Source organism: Perognathus longimembris, chromosome 28, assembly GCF_023159225.1.
Source record: "Perognathus longimembris pacificus isolate PPM17 chromosome 28, ASM2315922v1, whole genome shotgun sequence".
NCBI lineage: Eukaryota > Metazoa > Chordata > Mammalia > Rodentia > Heteromyidae > Perognathus > Perognathus longimembris.
In genome coordinates, this window is record NC_063188.1 from 15,245,881 (window position 1) to 15,263,433 (window position 17,553).

Consider the following 17,553-nt stretch of genomic DNA (forward strand, 5'->3'; position numbering starts at 1 on the left):
CTCAGCCAATTCAGCATGGTTCTTGCTTGATTTCATCGGTGTGACTTCTCTGGTCACACCTTGCCTACATAATCTTTGCTCATCATTGGAAGAACAGTGTGAAACAACTATGTAACACAGAAATCATTTTTTTACCTATTATTTACTGTTATCGTAAGTTAAAAAGAAGAGAATCAATAGGAGACAAATCAAATAATACTCCTTATATCTTTACATCCTCTTCCCAGAACCTGTGGATCTATTACTGAACACGGCAAAAAGATATTAAAGAAGTGATTCAATTAATGAGTTTGAGATAAAATTATGCTGGGTTATTCAAATAGACCCAATTACAGAGGCCCTTATAACGTGGAAAGCTATGGGACTATGGAAGTCCAAGCGGAGGAGGGAGGGAATGAGGGGGCCCGAGGGAAGATGTAGAACAACATTTTGTTATGAGCATGAAATAAGTGGGAAAAAAGAATTCAGTGAGACTCTAGATGCTGAAAAAGAAAGGAAACATTTTCTTTCTCCTGAAGAGCCTTCAGCAGAGCGAATTCTCTTTTGCAGACTCTTTTGCGCTCAGCTCAGGCTTCTGACATCTACAATGTTAAGGTGGTCACTTGATGTTGTTTTATGTCACTACATTTGCGGTCATGTGTTACAGTGGCAATCAGAAGCTCATCTAGGTTGATTCCAATAACTTGGTCAACTGCCTAAATTAAAATAATCAAAACACTAGGTTCCCACTTTTTAAAATTAAAATATCAACTAATTAGAATTTGAGAAATGTATATTCTGATTGATAAGATTTTCTGTTTTTTAAATTTTGCTTAGTTAATATGAAATACTTTCAAACATAGTGGAAGTATAGAAGACAGTATCACCCTCCATGCTTCTACTGCCTAGAGAAATTATTATTTCGCCATATTTGCTTTGTCTTCATTTAAAAAGACAAAATATTACTAATAGAGTGAGAGATATCTTTTTCAACTTTCTTCTTTAGAATTTAGTACATGTATGTATAATGACCAAAGTTTTAAATTTTAATCAACCAAAATTTTACTACTCTTTCCTTAGATGCTTGGGCTTTAGATGTCCTATCTAAGAAATAATTACTCAATCTGGTTTCACATATTTATTTTTATCATTCCTTCTACATGTTTTTGTAGTTTATCTCTTAAATATACATCTTTGATTCTTTTTGTGTTATGAGTTGGTTTTTGCATATACTGAATGGGAAGGGTCCAACTTCTTTCATTTGTGTGTGAATATTGAGCTGTCTTAAGACTTCCTTTTATTATTAATTTCCATTATTGTCGTTATAGAAGTGATGTACAGAGGGATTACAATTACTTGAGTCAGGTAATGAGTACATTTCTTTTTTTTTAATATATATATATTTTATTATCAAACTGAATTACAGAGAAGTTACAGTTTCATACATTAGGCATTGGATACATTTCTTGTACTGTTTGTTACCTCGTCCCTCATTCCCCCCTCCATCTTCTGTTCCTTCATTCTCTTCCAGTCTCTCCTTTCCATCTCCACCCACAGGTTGTATAGTTCACTTTTATCTATGTCCAGTGAGTTCCACTGCTGCACCTTTTACCTTTTCCCTCAAGTTCTATGCCCTCCCCCCACCCTCCTAAAGATACACACTTGAGTATACCAAGCATAAGGTAAAGAAGACAATCATCAAAAACTGAAAACTAAAAGGAAGGAAGGAAGGAAGGAAGGAAGGAAGGAAGGAAGAAGGAAGGAAGGGAGGGAGGGAGGGAGGGAGGGAGGGAGGAAAAAGAAGAAAGGAAGGAAAGAAAAGAATATACAAATATGAAAAGGTACTTAGGCATTGCGCCTTTGTATTTCTCTCCTAAGAGTATCCTTTTTTTTGTCTCACTGTGTGTATATAGAATCTTGTATAATTTATCATATCTTAGTGTATTTTAGATTTAATTTCTGCATGTCAGAGAGAACATGCTCTGTCTCTCTGATCTTGGCTTACGTAATTTATCATGATTTGTTCTAGATTCATCCATTTCTCTGCAAATGATATTTTATTCTTTCTAATGGCTGTGTAAAATTCTATTGTGTATACATACCACACTTTTGGATCCATTTGTCTATTGTGGGGCATCTGGGCTGTTTCCATAGCTTGGCTATTGTCAGTAGTGCAGCAATGAACACGGATGTGGGGGCTGGGAATATGGCCTACTGGTAAAGTGCTCGCCTCGTATTCGTAAAGTCCTGGGTTCGATTCCTCTGCACCACATATATAGAAAAAGCCGGAAGTGGCGCTGTGGTTCAAGTAGTCGAGTGCTAGTCTTGAGCAAAAAGAAGCCAGCGACAGTGTTCAGGCCCTGAGTCCAAGCCCCAGGACTGGCAAAAAACAAAACAAAATATAGATGTGCAGGTGTCTTTACTATATCCTGGCTTAACAAAATTTCTTAAAATGTATTTCCTATTGAAGTATATTTGCATCCTTGCCAAAAGTCAATGACTACTAACATGTAAGTTTATTTTTGAGCGTTCAATTAGACTTTAACGATCTACTTATGTATTGTTAAGCCAGTATCGCACAGCCTGATTACTGTAGCTATGAACTAGCTTTGGATTGGAGGGGTGTAAAGCCTCCAACCTTGTTCTTACGTTGGTGGATTGATTTTTCATGAAATTATTTTGTTTCCATAAGAATTTTAAGATAAGTTTGTCAATTTCTGTAGAAAAAGAAACTGGGTTTTGAGATGCATTACATCGAATTTATAAATTAATTTGAGGAGGTTTGTCATTTACTAATACTAAATCTTCCAATCCATATGAGAAATGTTTCCATTTGCTTAAAACTTCTATAATCACCTTTGGTGATTTAAACAATGTTTTGTGCATATGTTTTGCACTTGACTGGTTTAGCATATCTGTTTTCAATGGAGTTGCTTTCTTCATTTTATTTCATATTGTTCATTAACATCTCTCTGGCTGGAACTTCCACTATAATACTGAATAGAAGATGCAAATGGTGGCATCATTATCTTATTCCCAACCTGTTAAGATCTATCACATTGATTGATTCTTCTTTGTTAAAGCAACCTAGCACAGCTAAGATAAATCGTACTGAGCATAGAATATAACATTTTTCATATGCTACAGGAGTAGATATGCTTGTGTTGGGGCAAATACTTATGTAACTGTATTGAGGAAAGATATTTGCCTATGTTTTATTTTAATGTGATGTTTTGGACTAACAGAATGAACTGAGAAGCATATCATTTGACTTTTGGAAAAGATTTTTATGCATTGGTATTAATTTGTCTTTAAACACTTGATTATTTCACAAGTGAAGCTTATTTTATAACCCCAGAGAAATTGGGCTTGGCTTTGTGAATCGTTGTCTTTTTCTCTTGATTTTCTATGCCTCATGGGGTCTTTCTATCTTTCTCTCAATCTTTCTTTCTTTCTTAGCTATTACTGAGGTTATAGAACATTTCTCTACTGGTTGGTGATTTTGTAATGTTTAAGGCTATCATTTGAATATAGACTTTGGTTTGAAAGTGACTTGAATTCAAATAGCTGTTATATACACATTACTATGTCACCTTGGGTAAGTGACTTAAATCGACGTTCTAGGTCAAGTTACATAACACCACTAATCCTCAGCTTTGTTATCTGTCAAATCTTACAACTTTAAATATTTCTTGACAGGATGTAACAAAATGAAAGGAAAAGAGAATGGTTAGATCCAAAGGTATGTGAGGGAGCAAATGAAAACATGTTAACTCTGGGGCTGAGACATAAGGAGCTGGGCATTTGGGAACTATCTCAAAATCCTTTCTTTGTTCCTTCTACTGTTTCCTTATGTAGTTGCCATAGGAAAATTGTAGACAGTGGCTGAACAGAAACGAAGCCACTATCCCCTCTAGAAGCATAGGTTGCATTTGGCAAACCTATTTACTGGTCAACTTGCATTTCCTTTGTTGTTATTTGCTTCTCTGAGTAAATAGTAATGATTAAAAGTTCTAGTTACTTCAGTTCTGACTGAGGTTTTTTTTCTACTGCCAATAACAGAATTGTCTTCAATTAGCGTAATAAGCTCATGGTTTTCTGAGCATGTAATTGAAAGCAAAAGAAAAATATTGAAAGTAAAAGACAAATATTATGCATAATTACTTAATTACAGGTCTGCAGAAAATTTTGTAACTTCATTTTAAGGGTCAAGACTGGCTATGAGTACTATATTTTTTTAGAAAGAAATATAGACAGTAAAATTTTCAAGTGAACTAAACTGAAGTTCTCAGTTTATTAATTTAGCTTCCTTTGGTTAGATATTTTGGAGTTGAAATACCAGTATATAAAGAATAGAAAATTTCCAGTCAAGTCAAAGTAATTATCATATACTGAAAGTCCTTCTGTTGAGTTTAAGTTTAGTCCTATCTTTGAGTATTTGGTGATCTTTTAATAACATCATTTGATATTAAGATAGAAAAGTAAAGCCTTAAAAAATTCAAGCTGCTGTTTTCTATTTTCAAGTCTATGTTCACTTTTCTGCTCTTTTAATCAAAACGGAACTGCTTGTTCATTCACTCTTCATCATCCTTGCCTTTTTCATAATTTCTTTATGCATTAAAAGACAGGAGTATTAAACACTAATTTTGTGTAATGTGTACATATGCAAAATGCTTATATTTATGTACATATATACCCACCTTACTCTTTTTTTGTGATCGTCCTGGGCTTGGAACTTAAGGCCTGTGTGCTGTCCCTGAGCTCTTTTGCTCAAGGCTAGTGTTCTACCAATTCTGGCTTTGACGGTGGTTAATTGGAGACAAGAGTCTCATGAACTTTCCTGCCCAAACTGGCTTTGAACCACAATCCTCAGAGCTCAGTTTCCTGAGTATCTAGGATTAGAGGAGTGAGCCACTGATGCCCGACACAAAAGCCTTTTGAAGCCAACATTTTAGCCCTATTGTTATATCTAGAAATAAGAAACAATATACATTTTTTCTAGACATAAGAAAATATATTTTTATTCCTAGAAAATTTATTTTTAATTTCTAGAAAAAATATATAAAGCATTTTAAACTAAGTTTCCTTGCTCATCACTATTTAAATAATATGGGGCTGGGAATGTGGCCTAGTGGTAGAGTGCTTGCCTAGCATACACGAAGCCCTGGGTTCGATTCCTCAGTACCACATACACAGAAAAGGAAGTGGCGTTGTGGCTCAATGTTAAAGTGCTAGCCTTGAGGTAAAAGAAGCAAGGGGCAGTGCTCAGGCCCTGAGTTCAAGCACTAGGACTGGCAAAAATAAGAAAAACAACTATGTAACACAATTTTAAGAGAAGTGAGTGCCATCTCTTTAGAGTTATATATTTATTTGAGAGGATCCTATTCTTTACAAAGAGACTTCAGATCTCATGTCTATAATTTGCAAATACAAAAATTTTAGTCTTCTAAGTGGTTTTAATTTTTGGAGAAGGGTTATAGTTTACAAAAGCTAAATCTGAATTATAATGAGAGATTGAGGTAGGACTCAAGCTGGGAAAATGATGTTTTTGTTCAACAACTAAGTATGAATCTGAAAGAATTAATATGCTTTCCTTGATATCTCAGATGCTGGTTCTAAAGACATTGCCCCAAGAATAGCTCAGAAATGTGAAGCATTGGCAGCAAAGATGCTCCTTTTGGGGGGAAAGTTCACTTGGAAGTTTTAAGTGCTTAGAATTTTGTTGAAGCAAATACTGTAGTCTGGCTTTGGGGGTCAGGCAGTGAACAGGCTAAGAAAGAGATGTGCTTCTTCTCTGATAGATGAACTATTATCTTGCTCTCACTAATGTTCAACATACTTTTGAAAACCCTAGGCCCTATGTAGTTATGTAACTCTGGCCCCTCCTAGCAACTCAGTGGGCACTTGCATAGAATCAAAAAGGTTTGTCTTGCTGATGTAAAAAAAAAAATCTTAGTAAAGTGAATTGCCTCTGTTGGTTGGGCTAGACAGAGAGTTCTCCAAAATTAGGTAAATTACTTTAAAATCTTCCCATGAAAAGAGTCTGATTCTTGAGGATTGGGCTGATTAATTAGCACTGGTGACTCTGGTTAGGGCTGAGAAACAAATGTAATCAGCTACATTCAAAATTTTGAAAATTCTGGGGGGTCACTTTGTGGAAAGGACTTTAAGGAAGGCTCCAGTAATGGAAGCATACTGAGAAGTACATAATGGGATTTAGGAGAAAACACATTCAGCAGTATTAAGGAGCCATCACAGTTTTCTGGTGCCTTTCTTCCTTGCCACTGAAATGTAGCAACTCTTGGTAACAGGGCTTGTAGTCCACTTGCACAATAGCACATGCCACAGTAGAAGTGACAAGAGCAGTGGAAACTTCAATGCCCTCTCAGAGGGTCACCAACTTTTCATATTCTTCTGAGGAGATCCTGATTCTTCTCCTTGTCTGGGAAAAGAAAATATCTGGAAATTGACCTTAGCCAGACTTTTTTTTTTCCCATTGTGTTCTGTGATGACACAGTAAGTGAGTCCATTCCTTGCATCAGTATGTAATGAAGGAGCCTAAAAGTACTCTTTTACAAATGTCTACTTATCAATGGAGTTTGCATGTGCCTTCCTAAGAGGAAGGGAGCTCTGCAGAGAGATGGTGCTGGCAAGAGAAGGACTTGTTTCATGCGTACTCTGACTTTTGACTTCTACAGCTTTGATCTAAGTCTTAGTCATTCATTCCACATTGTTATAAACCAATGATTTAAATTCCATAACCTTGGCTCATAATATTCTTAGCCTTCCTTTTTTAGGTCCATTAAAGGAATTGTTTAATAGAAGAAGTATTAAGAGAAGCCAACAGTCTTTCCACATGTTCCTTCTCCTCTGCCACCCCTCAAGTTGTGTGTGTCTGTTGGTCCTTTAAAATTTCACAAACTATCAGCAAGAAAACAGCATTGAAAAATGTGTCATTTAAGTATTGGGTTTTTTTTAAGTTTTACTAGAAAACTCAGATCCTTCCAGCCATTGGTGAAAGGTACAGAGTTGGAAAAGTGTAATGATAGGGTTTGACTATCAATTGTCACCTTAAAGGCTTGTGTGTTCAAGGTATACTCTCCAGCTGGTGGCACTATTGAGAGGTGATTGGATCATGAGCGAGCTAAATTCATCAAATAACACATTGGCAAGTTCAGAGCTAAATGGGCTGATCGACAGGCCTGGTTGGAGGAAGTAGGTCACTAGTAATCTTTGAAGGATATGCCTTGCCTGCGGTTTCTTCCTGTTGCTTTCTCTGCTTCCTAGCTGTCATGAGCTAAACAGCTTTGCTCTACCTTCTTGCTGCCAAAATATTCTGTATCACCACAGAACTATAGCAAGGGAACCATCTAACTATGAATGAAAGTTCTGAAAGTTGAGTCCAAATAAACTTTTCTTCTTTTAAATTGTTTTATCTTAAGTATTTTAACGAACAGTGACTAAGACAACTATAATACTCCCCAAACCTTCCCTCTCTAGCTAGGTGCTTATGTCTTCAAATATAGGAGGAAAGAAGCTAAAGTGGTTGGATTAACTTTATGTATGCCACAAGCAGCCAGCAATGATTGGGAAAAAGAGCAAATTGTGTGGCTGTCACTGAAATAAGAATATTAGCTGCATCAAATAGGAGAAGAGCATACTATTTATTTATCAAACACTCAAATAGGGCTTCTCATGAATTTAAATTGCTCTAAAACTTATAAATGTTCAAAACTATTAATACTCCTAGCCTTGCCCTTTGACGTGAGTACTGTTATCAAGTCTAATTTTCAGCCATTAAATAGATTTAAACTCAAGCTTGTTAACCATTGGAAGAAGCCGTTCCACGTTCTTCTCCCATTTTGAACAGAGCCATTTCTTCCTTACAATAGGAATGATTAATTCAGATCATCATTTTCATTTTTAAATAAATCATTGTTATTATTTGCCTTTGATTCTGGTTTATCCTCCGCATACCTCTCTCTCCAGCAATGAAATATACTACCATTGGCTTTTGGAATGACTATAGTAACTAGTATGTAATTACAGCCTGTCTTAGGAGCAAAGTGAACTTCAGGTCACTGGATCATGGCATCCTTAATCTAAATTCTATTTACAGGTCCATAGTCTCCTTTCTAGGACTTCTATTGCTTTGGGGGCTAATTTTAGTGTGAAAAGGAGGGAGATTGATGGATCCAATTGCCAAGGCAGACACCGTGTGGACATGTAGTGAGTGCCACATTCCTGCTGTAACTGGTGATCACACCTCAATAGAACCTTGCAACACTTCTTGTAATCCCAGCTGGGCCTCCCTTGAGCAGAGACAGCAATTATGTGTAGTGGTTTTCAGATGTAAACAAATGTTCATGGGGGACTGGCTTATAATCAGCCAAGTCATTTCATTTATGGCTTGCATCAAATTGGAGTGAAAGACTCTGATGAGGGGAATGGAGCACACTCATTTTCTGTCTCAGCAAGTGTTTTTAGAACTTAAGTACATTTTTTCCCCTTTGGAGATATGACTGTACAATATGTTAGAGGCTCCCAGAGCACGTTAGCAATGGAATACATCTTAAAAATAACTCTATTTCCTTTTGTACTTAGCCCAAGTACACAGTGCAAATTTGGCCATTTTCCATTACTATTATTTCTTATGAGTCAGCCACATGCCTGGAAAGGGATAGCAGAAACATTTTTTATGGGGACTTTGGTGGTACCATATGGCTTCTCTGTCTTTCTACCTCTGTCCCTCTTATCTGTGCCTCAGAAAATGTTTCAAATGGGAACTCAGAGAACAGTTTTTAAAAATCAAAGGAAGGGGGCATGCTAAAATTTTACATAGAATGAATGAAAAACACATTGTCCAGCCGGGTGCTGGTAACTAACACCTGTTATTCTAGCTACTCAGGAGGCTGAGATCTGAAGATTGCAGTTCAAAGCCAGTCCAGGCAGCAAAGTCTGTGAGACTCTTCAACGAACCACCAGGAAACCAGAAGTGGCTCAAAGTGGTAGAGTGCTAGCCTTGAACTGAAGACTCAGGGACAGCATCCAGGCTCAGAGTTCAAGCCTCACAACCGAAACCAAACCAAACCAAAACACAGCGTCATTTCTTTAGGCCTTTGATTAGTTTAAAAATCCAAACGGTGAAAAGAAATGGACACATGGGAAATAGAAGATAGAAAAGACCAAGGGATTCTGGATTGCTATAACCTTCTCTGTGCTTCTCTGCACTCCAAACCATGCAAGAACTATGGGCAGTATTTCAATTCCAAAATGCAAAGGTAATGCTAAGCAGTTTGGAAGAGGAATAGAAGCAAATAAACTCCTTAAGAAGAAGTGTATAAGTGAGTTGGGTAAACAACACAATATGGAGGAACAAATTCAATATGCACAAATATTATCTAAACGTATCTAAACGATGGCATATGGTGAGGAGGAGTTTAATGGCATAATTTCTTTTGAACAATGAACTTACAATTTAACAAAAAGAATAACAGGATGGTGGAATATGTGTTCTTTCCGAGGATGACGTCAAGGGGAGAGGAGGCAGATAAATGGAGGGAGGAAGGATGCCATAATATTCAGTGTACCCATGGAACTAAGTAAATTGTGGGGATGGATGGGGATGGTGGAGATGAGGGAGAATGAGGAAATGGGTGACATTGATTAAGATGCACTATAGAGGGAAGAGGTGACACTGTTCAAAAGGGAATGTACTCTTTACCTGAACTATGTAAAAAATGTAAACAAAAAGATGCATTGTACTTACAAACTTGCACGTTGAATTGAAACCCCTTTGTACAACTACTTAAAGATGAAATAAAAGTAGACAGTCTGTAAGTGAGGATTAAACTTTCAGAGTAGGGAGTGGTCCCGGCAAATTTCCTGGGCTTTGAGGTTTCAAGGCATCCTTGAAAAGAAGTTCCATTCAGACTCCATAGGGAAAGTAGGAAATGTGCTAGAATTCAAGGCATTGAACCTAGGTCGATAATCTAGCACAAGTAACTATAAAGTAGTTACTATTTTTATCTCCTTCCTTCCTTCCTTCCTTCCTTCCTTCCTTCCTTCCTTCCTTCCTTCCTTCCTTCCTTCCTGTTTTGTAAGTTTTAACTTGTTTAAGCCTTATAATAATTTTCTAAATCAGGTATTTTCCTTCTTTCTTTCTTTCTTTCTTTCTTTCTTTCTTTCTTTCTTTCTTTCTTTCTTTTTCTTTCTTTCCCTCCGTCCCTCCGTCCCTCCGTCCCTCCGTCCCTCCCTCCCTCCCTCCCTCCCTCCCTTTTCTCCCTCCCCTTCCTTTTCCTTTGCTTCCCTTCCTTTTCCTTTGCTTCCCTTTCCCTGGCTCCCAGTCCCTCTCCCTGTCCCTCTCCCATCCCCTGCCCCTCTCCTCTTCGTCTCCCCCCTCCCCTCCCTCCTCTCCTCTCTTTGCCTTTTGCTTTCTTTCCTTTCCTGCTAGGGATGGAACCCAGGAGCTTCTACATGCCAGGCATGTGCTCTGCCACTGAGTACACATCCTACCCATCATTCTGATTTTTACCAAAAAGCAGATTAAGGGACAGAGAGGTATACTCACTGCCCTAGGCCACCGATGAATCCTTGTTCATGCACTTATTTGCTACATGATGCCACACACACATTTTTTTCTGATGATTAATTTCCCATTTATGAAAAGATTCCATTTGCTCTATTGTTAGGAGTAAATGTAATATGGTCAGTAAAATGCCTGACTCAAAGAAGGCACTCCATAAAATGCTACTTTAAAAAAAAAAACATTTCTTCTCCCTTGCAAAGTACATTTGCTCCTCATCCTTTGACTCAGTCTTGCATTGTTCTTTTCTTGAATAGAGAATGCCTCTCTGCTTGAATCTTCTCTGCTTACTTCTGGAGTGTCTCTCACTCTAGCTGTTTTTGCTAGTGCCTCTTTAGTGCATGCTATGTTAGGTCATAAATGTCTAGCTTACCCTGTGAAGCAGGTCAGCCACTAGATTACAATTCCTATTCATTGGAAGTTATTGAGCCAGACCTGCTTGTGTTCAAGATAAGACATCCCTACAGCGAGGAATACTTTAGTCCACTATAGACCCACAATTTAATAGAGGCCAGTGTCCACTTCATATATATCCTATGTGTGCATAACTTGGGTGTGCTAGGTAGCATATGATACACACAAAAATACAGAAAAATAAGAAAGGATAAAGGGAGCATGGAAGATAGTGATCTGGAGCTCACTCCACCATCTAGGAGTTCCTGTATAGCCTAACTTTGCCCAATGTTGTTTCCAAGCACCCAGAGGCTGCCTGCGGACGCCCTTCTCCATTTCCTTCTCTCACAGGATCATTTTCCCATCCCTTTCTGATGGCTGCAGCGTCCAGTTAGCAGAAGCTAAGTAATCTGATAAAAAGTAATCTCTGCTAAAGTGTTCATCCAGCTACCAGGCTAATGTGTTACTCTTACCAGGTAATTTGTTCATTTCAAAAGAGGCTTTTTTTTTAAAGACATTAAGGCATGATGGCAGGAAATGTCAGGTGTCATTGTAGACTGGAAAGGAATGCCCCCAATATGACCCAGGCTTTTGGAATCTGCAGCCACCTGGTTTCTATGGCCATTCACAAAGTATTCCTGGTACTGAAGCCACTTTGCTGCCTTGTGGCTTTTATTATGCCATATCCAAGTGCTGATCAAAGGGAAAATACATACTACTTGTCTTTTGTATTGGGAAGGTTTCTTGCCTGGATACAGGAAGAAAATTCTTCTAATCAAAGGAGAGCTAAGGAATGGGCTATTTGTACCCAGATAAAAAGACATAGCACTCTACGTGTTAGGCAGCCTTCCAAACACCTTATGTATGCCATTTCATTTAATTGCCACCACAAACCTGGCAAGTAGGTGTTTCTGCATTATCCCACTTTTTTTTGGCCAGTCTTGGGCCTTGGATTCAGGGTCTGAGCACTGTTCCTGGCTTCTTTTTGCTCAAGGCTAGCACTCGGCCACTTGAGCCACAGCACCACTTCTGGCCATTTTCTATATATGTGGTACTGGGGAATCGAACCCAGAGTTTCATGTATGAGAGGCAAGCACTCTTGCCACTAGGCCATATTCCCAGCCCCATTATCCCACTTTTTAAACAAGGGACGAAGGCATAGAGAGGGTAAGAAACTTGTTTAAGGTCATGCTAGTACTAATTGTATTCAGACAGGGTGGCTATTAATCACTGCACTAAACCAAACAGTCTCAGGTTCAAGTCCTTTTTTCATGCATAATGTCAGCAGATAGAGCAGACAGGCTCTTGGTTCATAGAGAACCACCTTTATGCCCCCATGATTTTTATGCCCTGTCCAGGATATTACAGCCATGTTCTTCAGGGCAGAAATGGGCTGCCGGCCTGTCACTTTGACCCCGTGTAGTAGCCCAGGATATTCTGTTCCCTAATATTGTCCTAGTTCCTTCTATGCTGCCTAAATTTGGCCAGGGACTAGCCAAATCTCTCACAACCCCCCACTGCGAAAGGGGACCGAATTCTTGAGCCTGGTGGCCCCTTTGAAGATCTGATAAGGAACAGCTGAAGTGTGACTAATCCCATTTCCCAAAAGTAAAAGGACGATTTGACAAATTAACCCTGCAGTCTGACTATAGCCAGGCAGCTGCTCTCTTCACAAATCAGCTTGCATGTATACTTCCAGATCTGCAATGCCTCTGCCGTCTCTCACTGTCATAGTAAGTACCAGATGCCACATAGTGTTTTCCAAACCTATTACACTTAGGGGAAAAGGATGTAACTTAGGGGTAGAGCACTTGCCTAGCATGCCGAAGGCCCAACACAGCGAAAAAAATCATCTGTAACCCTACAATGCATGCTTCAAGAAAAGCAGTAGTATTGTCTTCATTTTATTTCAGAGGAAATCAAGAGAAAGAAAAGCATATTGCTCAAAGTCACTAAAACAGCAATAGCAATAGATGTCTTTAGCTTCTTGTCTATTCTCTGCATTAACAGTCAGTTTCATCCCAGGTTTTATGATTTGCAGCATCCATTCATACTGATAATACATTCACACTATCATGAATTGCAAATACAATGAGATCGTTAGTGTAGCATGTTGAATGAGGGTGGGATCATGTTTTAGGATGATTAAAAGGTAGGCACTTGAAAACTCAAAAGTGGGAATAGCATATATTGCAATTGTAAACCTTTCATATTTCTCTCTGTTTTTCTTCCTGTGATGATAAATCTAATGGAATTATAATATGGATTATTTTCCACTTGGCATAGTTTAGAGCCTTGAAGAATGTTTTGATTTAGCTTTACCCATGCATAAATAATTAAAGCACAATTCAATTTAGGTGCTCTTTATAAAAGAATTTAAAAATAATGAATTCAGCTCATTCACTTTTAAAATGAACAAAAGCAATGTTTTATTCAACAGAATAAAAACAAATAAGATACATTTCTATTTCATATTTTTACCATCCAAAGAAAAGAGGCACCAAAAGAGCTAAGAAGGAACAAAGTTAGAGTCAAATAAATGGATAGTTAGAATGGGGAGAGGTAAAGATAAAAATATCCAGAGGAAATAATAGAAGATAAAAGAACAGATTTTCATCATGCAAAAGAAATGAAAAACAAGTGAGGGAGCCAGGCACCAGTGGCTCATAATTATAACCCTATCTATTGGGGAGGCTGAGACATGAAGGATCACAGTTGGAGACCAGTCTAGAAATACATATTTTCAGCATGTCCAATTATCCAGGAACTGGAGTCATGGTTCAGATATAGAGTGCTAGCTGTGATGAGGCAAAGTGAGCAAGTGCAACGTTCAGAAGTTGAAGGTCTGGTATCACAAATGAAAAAGAAATGAGGGAGGGAAAGAGTGGAGAAAAAAGGGAGAGCAAGAGGTGAAAGAAATGAGAGGGAGAAAGGAAGAAGAAGGGAAGGAAAGAAAGAAGAAAGGTTGTAAGGAAGAGAGGAAAAATAGAAGGGAAGGTGAGCTGTAGAAGTAGCTCATTTGAAAAATAGATTAAATGCTCCATCAAATGTTTATTTCTCCAGTGTAGTAAGTTTCATTTACAGATTACCAAAATGATAAAATAAACAACAGAATATACCCAAATTAACTACTTCATATATTAAAATTTTGGGGCTGTTCTGATCATTTTGCTCATCAATATATGAATGTAATAAAAGCAGAGGATATAATTTTCATTGTAACCTTTCACTAATTTTATTTCCTACACATTTTTATGTTGTTTTAATTACAGTTTTCAAACAATTTCAATATATTAACATATAATAAATAGCTCAAGAATTTTTCTTTTAATTGGATATTCAGGTTGTTATAAGGTTATTATTTAAAGCATTCACCCATTCTCTTCTCTGAATTGTTTTTCTTTTTTTTTCTTATTTATTGTCAAAGTGATGTACAGAGAGGTTACAGTTTCATATGTTAGGGATTGGATACATTTCTTGTACTGTTTGTTACCTCCTCCCTCATTCCCCCTCCCCCTCCCCCTTCCCCTCTCCACCCTGAGTTGTTCAGTTGGCTTACACCAAACAGTTTGGCAAGTATTGCTTTTGTAGTTGTTTGTCTTTTTATCTTGTGTCTCTCTGAATTATTTTTCTTTACCAGTCCTAGTACTTGAACTCAGGGCCTGAGCACTGCCCCTGGCTTACTTTTGCTCAAAGCTAACACTCTACCACTTTAGCCACAGTGCCACTTCTAGACTTTTCTATATATGTGATGCTGAGGAATTGAACCCAGGGCTTCATGTATATGAGGCGAGCACTCTACCATTAGGCCATAATCCCAGCCCCTTCTCTGAATTTTTGACTCGGGATAATTTCTATGCTTGTAATCCTGGGTGTAAGACTGTGAACATTTTTGTGATTCTTGACACCGTTTACAATGCCATCTCCAACTGAAATGAATGGACTCTTTCATGGCCTGAATGGACTCTTTCAAGGTTTTGTAAATTGCTATTTTTGGCAAGTTAATTAGTATCAAATAGTGTCCCTTAGTGTGAACCATGTCTGTTTCTTTTAGTGTGATGATATTCTTTGATCATTTGTCCTTTGAGGATCTAATAAAGTTCTTGTAGATTTATAATGCTTCTGTACACAGAAGGTGTTATTAATATACCTGGGATGGGACTATCATTTCCATCATGTAACATTAGTTTTGATATTTAGTTTTATATTGTTCAAGTCTGTGTATTTTATGCTCAGTCTTTCCTTTCTAATATTTTGTACTACTTCAAAAGTTGAAGTGTGCCGGGCACTGGTGGCTCAAGCCTATAATCCTAGTTACTCGGGAGGCTGAGATCTGAAGATCATGCCTGGGCAGGAAAGTCCTTGTGACTCCTATCTCCAATGAACCCCTAGAAAACCGTAAGTGGCACTGTGACTCAAAGTGATAGAGTGCTATCCTTGAGGAAAAAGAGCTCAGGGACAGCGCCCAGGCTCTAAGTCCAAACCCTACAAATGAAAAAAAACCAAAACTAAAAATCGCATTCAGAGCTCAGCCTAGTGATTCATGTCCATAATTGAAGCACTTGAGAGACTGAAGTAGTGAAGTGGTGAGATTGTGAGGTGGCAGGGAGTTCAAGCTCATGCAAAGCCAGCCTGAGCTACCTGGGGAGACTCTCAAAAAAAAGGGCAAGTCTCTACTCTAGATGTTGACCTAAATAGGAAATAGATTTTATCAATAGCTTTCTCTTTTGGTTTTACATTGGCTAAAATGATCATACATTTTCAAATAATAGTGATGACTTTGGTTGAAGCTATCTTTATATTATTGGACTAAACAAGTTAATCCTTAAATGTGCTTTAATAAATATCTGTATTTCATTTGTTATATTGTGGCATGAATGAAATACCACATGGTATACTATGTGGAGCAAGTATCTGTGTTCAACACCAACTGGACCTGATACTATTTTGTTTATGTGCCAGTATTGGGGATTGAATTTAGAGCCTTGGACTCTTGCTTGAGCCAAACCTCCACTTCCTTGCTACTAGTTTTATTTTGTACTTTGGTATAAACTGTGGGCTATGTCATCAAAGGAAACTGATTTAGAATGCTTGCTCTGGTATTTAATACTGTTGTTTACTTTGGACTTCACCTTACCTGTTTTCAACATAGGGGCATACAACTGCTTGTCTGATAGGGATTGAAGGAGAATGAAATGAGCTAACACCTGTCTGATGTGGTGTAGTTGTACAATAAATGGTTGCTGTTATAATTACCTATTTCTAAATGTCAGTAAGCTTTGTTTTATTCCTTACAACTTATTAACCTTTGTTTTCTTAAATAACATTCTTACCTTTTATCTTATTCTTATGTTTTTTGTCTTATTTTTAACCTGTATCATACTTAGCACATTTTCCTTTGAGGATAATTTCAAGAAAGATATACTTTTCAGTAATCAAAAGTAATTCATGTAATATGTTTTCCAAAGGCTGGGGGTGACATAGAAATCTTACCAATCTATCAGGTCTCAATGTGTTTTGGAAGATGTGAGTCTTTAATATTTATCTCATCTTTGTATTTATTAGAAAATATCCAGATGATCCTGAAAATTTTGTCTAAGTGAAAAAAGCCCTGAGTTTCAGAAACATTCTCTGCAACCTGAGACTTGTTGATCAATTTATTATCTCTGCTTGAAATTATTTCTGCCCTTCCTGAGTTGCTACTTTGCCTTATCTTTTCTTTGGCAAGAAATATAGTCTGCTCCATTTTACAAAGGGGTTACCTTGGAAGCCAAACATTTTTAACAAACATATTCTAGTTTTGTTGTCTTTTTTCCTTTAGTTGGAACCATTGTGTGAACCCCCAATTCCCAAATCAGAATGAAAAAGACTTTTCAGGAATGAATGAAAAATGAATAATGACTGTAGCTTTTCAACCAACCCTCCATGCTAGAGAGTTTTTTGTTTGTTTTTTTTTCTGGCACGCCACAAGTGCTAGTTGGAGAACACAGAATTTGTACCTGTTTTTATTGCTTATAGTAGGAGGGTAGTGGGGAGAGCTCTACAAATTTAAAAGAAGGGAGAGATAGCCTACCTTTCATCTATACCATGGCCCTTCCTATGTGTCCAATACCAAGGGGTGATTCAGAGAGTAATAAATGTACTATATGGTTTAGCAGAGGTAGAAAAAAATGATAGTTGTAATAGGATACCATGAGAGTACCCTTCAAAAATCCCTAAAACCACAGAGCACTGATACATGAGTGAGTAACTTTTTACTTATTCAATATCTTTTAAGACACAGGAAAATTTGTTTGGTGGCAGATTACAATAATCCCTTTGTGACTAACCCATTACATAACTTTTAGAATTCTTTCCTGCAGCAGTCAAAGTTAATTATATTTTATTAGATGAACATGCTACTTCAGAAGTTGCTCTGTCTTTCTTCAGTCTTAGCCTTACACATTTGAATGTATATAAGGCTCCATTCCAAGCTTCACAACCTAGTTAGAACTTGGGACGAATGCTCCCAGGATATATTTAAATGTTCAGTACTTCTACTTGACTGGCTGAGACAAAGGGACAGAACTGAAGTTTTCAATCTAAGTGTTGTAAGA